We start from the raw sequence: 8,300 nt of genomic DNA, 5'->3' as shown, positions 1-8,300 counted from the left end.
TTTGCTGTAAATATAAATATGTTTTTTTTTTTTAATAATATTTTAAACATTAGAATAGAACGTCTCGTTTAATTTAATGACGTGTAGCTTACCAGTATTTCCGCTTATGGAAATTCTGCGTTTCACTATTATCCCTCTCTTGCTCTGTTGGACAGAAACTCCTACAAACAACTTGAATAAAAACACAAGATGCATAAAATGTCATTCTGTTGTAATATCCTTTTAGCCAAATAATACGGAGCACTTCTTATGCAGACGTTTATTTACGTTTTTGGTGTCTATGGCTGACTTTTTACCTCTATGCCTAAATCACCACCTGCGCGATCCCTTCAGATTTCTCTCTCTCTTTCTCTCTTTCTCCCTCCCTCTCTCTCTCTCTGTCTTGCTCGCTCGCTCGCTCACGCACACGCTTTTCCTCACCAATCCACCCGCCCTCTCTCCCTCTCAACAAAGGACATGACAGGATGGCATTAGATGGATTTTTCCACAAAATGAAAAGGGCATTATGAAACCTAGATACTGTCGTCGTTTTGAGCTTATTCTTCATAACCTGGAATTTCGCAACAAATTTAAATGGAAGACAGTGAATGAATAAACGCGGTGTCTCATTTTTAGGTATGTAAAACTCTATAGCCTATCTGTCATTTTCATGTTCATTTGTTTTCAAGACGAAGGCTCATGGTGTCTGAGTAATGCAAAGACTAAGTGTCAAATGAGAGGGGCAAATGGTAGCCTAAATGAAAAAGTCTGTTAGCCTACATAATATTGGCATGGCAGACTTACAGTTGTTGTATTAATAAAGACCCATATAGGTTATAGTAAGTTTTGATTATTTGGATAATTGATTGGGCTAAAGTGATTTAAGCGCAATTAATTGAAAAGGCCTGATGTAGCCTATTAAAATATAGCCCTGTGAGTCGTCGTTTTAATGATTAGGCTACCAAATGCTTTCCCCCTCTCTGGTTGAAATAGCCTAAATCAACAGCTTAGCTCCGTTGCATTTAGAATAGCCTACTTTGAGACTTGGATGATGGGACGGTTCCTTTCCACACCAGGTTTTAAGGTCTGTTTTTTTCCCGATTATAATTTTTGTTCATGAAAACGTAATTTCTATGGTGGTCATCGTGCCTAACGTATCCAATAATTTACGACGCACCAAAGACCCTATTCCTTACGTGTGTAACATTGTATTAAGTCTCTCCCTGGATTCCCTATGCCCACTATGTTTAAGTCATTCACTTAGTTTACATCTAAATACACTGACCTAATAAACGCCATATGTTCGGGTTTTTGTCATGCATGGTATAGCAAACGATGTGATATCTGTTCTGCTCTGGGGAAGAGCTCCCACCATCTCCATGGCGACCGTGAGATCTCCCATCAAAAACCATGAAGTGCGAGTGTAGCTTTCTCGGTGGAAGGGAGTCGGTTCGATTTCGGGATCAAGCGCAAGATAGAGTGACGCACAGAGTGAAACCTGCTAGCCTACGCTATTGTCTGCTCAAAGGACGAAAAAAGAAAGTTCCTATGTTATTTAAGGGTGAGTGGACAGCAGTATCTCTTGAAGCCTGTTGATCTGAATCACAACCTCGTAGCCTTTGCACATTTTTTAAAACAAATGCACTGTGACATTGACAAATGCTGATAAATAGTGTCCACACCAGGACTTTTAAAAAGACTGGTCTTTTCAATGTCTGATTAGCTTATTAGCAGGTGCACAGAAAACCACGACATCTGTATTTGATCAGCTGGTTCCATCATCAGGAAGTAACCTAACTCACAGAATAATTCAGTGACATTTGGTCTATGCGAGTTGGTGTGGTGGTGAGTAGCTTAGGTTACTAGACCAGGGTTATGGCAGGTCGCCTATAGGCCTATTTCACTAACTGAGACCGATGGCGTATTTTGGTCTTTTTCCAGGTAGTAGCCCTACGCCATAGGTTAGGATGGGACGTTAACGCGTTACGTTACGCTATGTCACGCAAGGCAGGTCAAACAGCAAAGGTGTTTCTTTACCAGCCTCTTATCCACCGGGAAAACCTACCAGGGTGCCAGGGGGTCAAGTAAAAACTTTACAGTAATTACCACTGTTCTTGCGATGGTCAGAGATTGCCCGTACGAAATGTGTTCTCTTTAGCCTTGGTTTTTATTTTGGTCGGATAAAATGTATATTTTCTGTAATGTGTGGGATGGATGTCACAGCCACAACGAATAGTCAGCTTGAAACGAATGCTGAATGTCAGTACCACAAGTAGCTACAGGCCTGGTGCTGTATTCATCCCTTAACACTACCCATGTGTGGTTGGCTTTATGTGTGTGACAGTAGCCAGTGGGTACAGTAGCCTACACAACGCAGGTTACAGTGGTGCCGTGACCCGAATGGGAGTGAGGTTTAGGGTGTGCGCGTAAATTCCCATGACTGAGGTTGCGAGTTCGAATCCGATGAGGGACTGTGCTTGTCTCCTCTACACAACGCCGGTAATATGTGCACGATAAAGCAGGGAGCTGCGAAATTACGAAGCTTGTATGAGAACCATGGGCAGCGATTATGGGTTCGGTTACAGGCCATAGCGGAACGATTTTTTTTTGGTCATGTAAGCCTAATAGTATTTGTAATGAAACAAAGAGGCCTAGTTAACAAACATAGTAAGGCCTGCATAATAAATATCCACTCTTCTCGTGCGGTCTTTGGGTTTAGGCTCGGGTGTCCGCGTTCGACTCGCATAAATGACGAAAGGTCCAATATATCCAAAATCTTTTATGACGGAAGAGGATAGCTTACTCACTCCTCTCCGTGAGCATGGTCCGGCCTTCCCACATACTGTGTAGGCTGTCCTAAAATAATGTAGGATTGAAGACATGAAAACGCCGAGAGAACTCTGAAAAGGCATCTATGTCACGTAGCCTATACTGTCACTCTCGCTACCATTTTTTCTGTAACCACAATGCAGGGCCTATTTTAGGCAGTATGAAATCCGAAAATGAATGAATAAATGAAGATCCAGTTACTATGCTGGTACTTTAGTCAGCACATTGTACATCTGCCACTGAGCGCTTGATGGATTTAGCTATGTGTTGCTATGGAGATCATTACTGCCTGGCTTATACCCACGCGAAACCAGATTTGTTTTGCTTCAGACAAACCCTTTAAATAGCAGAGGTCACACAATTATGTTTATTATTTAATATTCCATACCCAAACCCTTTAAATAGCAGAGGTCACACAATTATGTTTATTATTTAATATTCCATACCCAAACCACGGCATGATTGAATTTTCAAATGTGACTCCTTTAGAGCGTCAAATAAATGTTGGTATTTGCACACCTATGACCTAGTTCCAGTTTTGCAATGACCATTTTACAATCACATACGTATTCGGCAAGTTTGTTATTAAGTCGAAATGAACTGTTGCGTTGTGGTAGAGTTGTATATTAGCAGACCGAAGGAAGTAGCCTGCAGAGAGTATCAACATGTTACATATGTCTGAAAAAACAACGTTTAGTACTGTTACACTACATTTGGGCTGAGGGCCACAGCGAAGGGCCATAGAACAATTAGATTGGCTGGTCACCCTACACACAGTGGTGTGTGTGTGTGTGTGTGTGCGTGCGCGCCACCTGCACCGTTCTTCCCTGTTAAGATGCGGTCAGTTTTAATCGCATGCAGATGGTAACCTGCGCAGCCTATATTATGCATACTCCACATCTTGTATAAAATAGCATTGAATATATGGATATTTTCAATATACGTCTAGTCCTGCTTTGTAGCAGCCAAAAGTTTGGACACAGCTTACTGAATGTATGCTTTTCATATTCTTAGGACATTTATATTAAGAGTTTATTGAGTTTTATAACATTCACTGTCACCACAATAAGCTAGGATATTCACAGTGATGTCCTTCATGGTGCACCTATTACTGTTAGAGTGCTTGGCTTTTCTTTTTATGCTACATAGGTGCTCCATATAACGATAAGCTAATGTTTTAGTTCTTTCAGCACTAAGGAGTTAATTGCATCATTAGCAGGGAATTCTGTAAACCGTCCATGCCGATATAGGTGAGGAATAACTCTGCAGTTTTAGCAGAATGGTTAACACATTTACATGCGCCACATCTGGATCCTAATCCTGAACATGCCCATTGCCCACCTCTGAACCCTGTTTGTGTGAGTGTGTGTGTGTGTGTGTGTGTGTGTACACATCTGGATCCTAATCTTGAACATGCCCATTGGCCCACCTCTGAACCCTGTTTGTGTGTGTGTGTGTGTGTGTGTGTGTGTGTGTGTGTACACATCTGGATCCTAATCCTGAACATGCCCATTGCCCACCTCTGAACCCTGTTTGTGTGTGTGTGTGTGTGTGTGTGTGTGTGTACACATCTGGATCCTAATCTTGAACATGCCCATTGGCCACCTCTGAACCCTGTTTGTGTGTGTGTGTGTGTGTGTGTGTGTGTGTGTGTGTGTGTGTACACATCTGGATCCTAATCTTGAACATGCCCATTGGCCCACCTCTGAACCCTGTTTGTGTGTGTGTGTGTGTGTGTGTGTGTGTGTGTACACATCTGGATCCTAATCTTGAACATGCCCATTGGCCCACCTCTGAACCCTGTTTGTGTGTGTGTGTGTGTGTGTGTGTGTGTGTGTACACATCTGGATCCTAATCTTGAACATGCCCATTGGCCCACCTCTGAACCCTGTTTGTGTGTGTGTGTGTGTGTGTGTGTGTGTGTGTACACATCTGGATCCTAATCTTGAACATGCCCATTGGCCACCTCTGAACCCTGTTTGTGTGTGTGTGTGTGTGTGTACACATACAATAATGATCTCACTATCATTATTTCTCTGACTGTAAGGATTTGATGGTGGGCAATCCCACATCCCTGCTTCAGAGGGTACTTCTCCTTGTGGCATATGGAAGCATGGAGCAAGAGAACACATATATTACTCTACTTTAAAACCTTTAAACATCTGCCATTCATGAAAGTGTCAAGAATACTTTAACATTTCTACAAGTGAAGTTGCAAAAAACCATCAAGCATCATGGCCACCAGGAAAGGTTAACCAAAGGTTACCTTTGCATTAGATTCACCAGAAAATAACAATTTGGCTTCAATCAAGGATTTTGAGGAGAGTTTGTTTTCACAATGTCAACATCCACACTGTGTGGAGGTATTCAGTCATGACTAAGTGGTGATCTTGGAGGTTAGTGTGAAGACTCAAATCAGTGGCCTTGCAGACTCTGTGTTTAAGCTCACCATGTTAGTGCACACTTAATTGCTGGTGTCCTGCGGGCACACATAGAGTAGTCTTCTCAATATTTAATGAGGCCATTTGCTCAGAGACAACCCTCTGAGTTGAGCGAGCCGAGGAGAGCGAGCCATTGAAAGATTCTTGACAGTATTGGATTCATGCATACTCAAACGCACTTCAAGTATTATTAAATATAAAAGAAAACAATTGTATGAAACATAAAACATAAACATAAATATGTGATACTTATGGTACCAAATGTTTTAATCAGAAACATGTATTAGCAAGGAAGACATCAAATACTAACTCAATATGTAACAGTTTCATAACAAATGTTGGATGGTTCAATAGATCCATACATAGAGACATAATATACATACATACATACATACATACATACATACATACGTTCATATAAAGGTAAAACCATCATCCTTTCCCTTGTTGTAGGCAAAATGGTTGAGAATCTGTGCAAGGTATTATTGAAAACATTGACATCAAACATCTCCGGGGTTCCACACTCCTGGGGGTCCCTTGTCCCAAGCACACACCTGTCATGCTTCTTATGACCTCACGGCAAGACATCCCATTTTTCACACCATAAGTAGCAGTAGTCGTTTTTCCCTTAAATGTGTGGCATCCCAAGATATGTGTAGATATTGAAGCTGTTATGAGCATGGTAAACTGTGTGTGTGGTAGAGATCATTCGCGTTATGGAGAAGCCTAGTGTTAGAATCATTAACGCCCCTGCTTGTACTAAAGCTGACTTTGAAATCATACTGAGCTTTTCTACTTCTTCCACATCACTACTTACGTACAGCCGCAGGGCAACACCTACAGGACAGTCAGTGGCGGTACTATTGTTTTATTAGCTGTCAATGCCAATCTGATATTTACTTTTTGGGGACTATGGAAAGAAATGTAGCACATGAACAGATAGTCACAGACTCATGGAACTTGAGTTAATTGCGAGCGTAACATATTTCATAGCAGTTAATTGTTAGATATTCAGTTCATCACAATCATATTAAACATGTTAGTGTTTGAATCAGGAATCCACCATGTGTGTTAAAATGACTTTTCACTCGGCATTTCCTATTATTTCTTTCTGCTGAGTCAAGCATTGTGGTTGAGCATCGCTGGCCTTTTTTTGTGTCACTCTGTACCCAGAGGCTGTTCATGCTACTCTAATGCACACAAAACAACATCACTAGGTACACCAGATGGTGGTCAGTCAGTCACAGACCACCGACAGGAAATCACTAGGCCTAGCTCTTAGCCAGGAAACCAGCAGAGAAATAGAGATAGAAGCTACACTTCTTTCTTTCTGTTCTCCGTAGACCAAGCTGAGATTAGATAGATAGATACTTAGATATTAATCCCGAGGGAAATTTAGGTCATCCAGTAGCTTATACACATATACACTTATACACCTCACCGACATACATACATAAATCACATATACATACACATACACATAGGGAGAACATATATACATACACATAGGGAGAACATTTCCACACAGAGTGTTTCCAGATACAGATTATATACTGGTTATACTTACGTAACCAGATGTTAAAACTGACAAAAAAAAAACATTACCTTTAATTGGATGTCCTTCATGGCTTACAGTCATCACTTCACCTTATCTTCATGAACTCAGCTCAGGTTCAAATATACTGTCCCATCAAAAGCTATAAAATATCCCGTCATCTAGGTATCCAGAGGGAAGAACTTAAATAAATAAATAAATAAATAAATATGCAACTTGTAAAAATCCATCTTCTCAACATCAACATTGTATTCAGTTACAGACTCGTTCCTTTTGATCGCATCATTCTGTTTCACTTACACAAAGTGATCTTTGTTAAGAACTGATTTGGGCTCTGGAGTAAATGGAACTCTCATCATGATGCAACACATATGGCCCTAATTCAATAGATGTGCACAGCGGGGTCAAATGTGCAACAAATTGCATTGCGTCAAGCTATTTTGATAGATAGATAGATGGATACTTTATTAATCCCGAGGGAAATTTACTAACGCACATTCATTTGGTCATTTCATGACATGCGGACAGACCTAAGCATCTTCGAGGGCAGGCTAGTGCCTCATTTTGGTATTCAAAAAGGTTGGCATTTGATGTAAATTGTTTTAAAAATGTAACCTGCATCTTGTTTCGAAATGTCTGACAGGCGCCTCTCATCTAACCTCTACACAGTTTGACAGCATAACAGTGACCACTCAGTTCTAAATTGATCGATCATTTAACTCAATAAAATATGTTACCAAATGGCTACGTAGGCTATGCAACTACCCTCTACACCGCTCAGACAGAAAAATAATCCTGTAGTCTATCATTCAGCGGGGCCTTAATGCACAACAAAAAGTAAGGCAGAAAACTAGGGTTTTTGTTTCGTTTTTTTCAGCATAGCACTCAGTTTAGACCACTGATCAACACATTGTTCTCCCAAAATAGCCTAGTGTCTCTCCATTTAGTGACCATGAAAGTAGGTCTTTGGGTGAAGGGGTGCCATTTCTCTGTCTCCAAGTGGGATCATTCTGTAAAAGATTGGTTTTGTTTTCACTGTTCATTAAATATGTTTTGTTGATACTTATCTTTCCACTATATTCTAGATAAATAATTTCCTGATATCCTATGTAGCTTGCTTTCATACGTGTTTATTAGGCCCAGAGGCCAATATGTTAAATGATGTGAAGAACACGGCAATGATTACACTTTGGTGGTTTGAATTGTGCTGGGCTTTTTATCAGTTCAACAAACATGTACTGATTTCTGTTGGACTTGAACCAAGTCAAAGATAAGTGGCTTGTCATCACAGCACGTCCAGTTGATAGGTTTGGCTCAAAAGATATAAATTCAACAGAACACCCAGAAATTCATTTGCTTTTTCACCCGTTCCACACAGGTTTTTCCCACTACTCTAGTAGATAGATAGATAGATGGATACTTTATTAATCCCGAGGGAAATTTAGGTCTCTATGCGTGCATACATACAAATAACAATTCTTCTTGACTTCTTTCTT

At 40.6% G+C, this 8,300-nt stretch overlaps 1 protein-coding gene across 2 annotated transcripts in view; it reads left to right on the top strand.

Annotated features, from left to right (window-relative positions):
• Window positions 1-392: 392 nt before the first annotated feature.
• The window catches only part of kcnj6 (potassium inwardly rectifying channel subfamily J member 6), a 31,006-nt gene continuing 23,098 nt past the window's right edge, over window positions 393-8,300 (top strand). Inside the window, exon 1 of one of the 2 annotated variants that reach the window (XM_012823589.3) lies at window positions 393-615. The gene's annotated coding sequence lies outside the window, so the exon portion shown is untranslated. Of the gene's footprint in view, window positions 616-640; window positions 1,541-8,300 lie in introns of those variants that run through there. The other variant, XM_031572670.2, reaches the window with a different exon arrangement.

The sequence above is a fragment of the Clupea harengus genome, chromosome 8, assembly GCF_900700415.2.
Source record: "Clupea harengus chromosome 8, Ch_v2.0.2, whole genome shotgun sequence".
NCBI lineage: Eukaryota > Metazoa > Chordata > Actinopteri > Clupeiformes > Clupeidae > Clupea > Clupea harengus.
The sequence above is the reverse complement of the archived record's forward strand: the minus strand, read 5'-3'. Positions and strand labels throughout refer to the sequence as shown.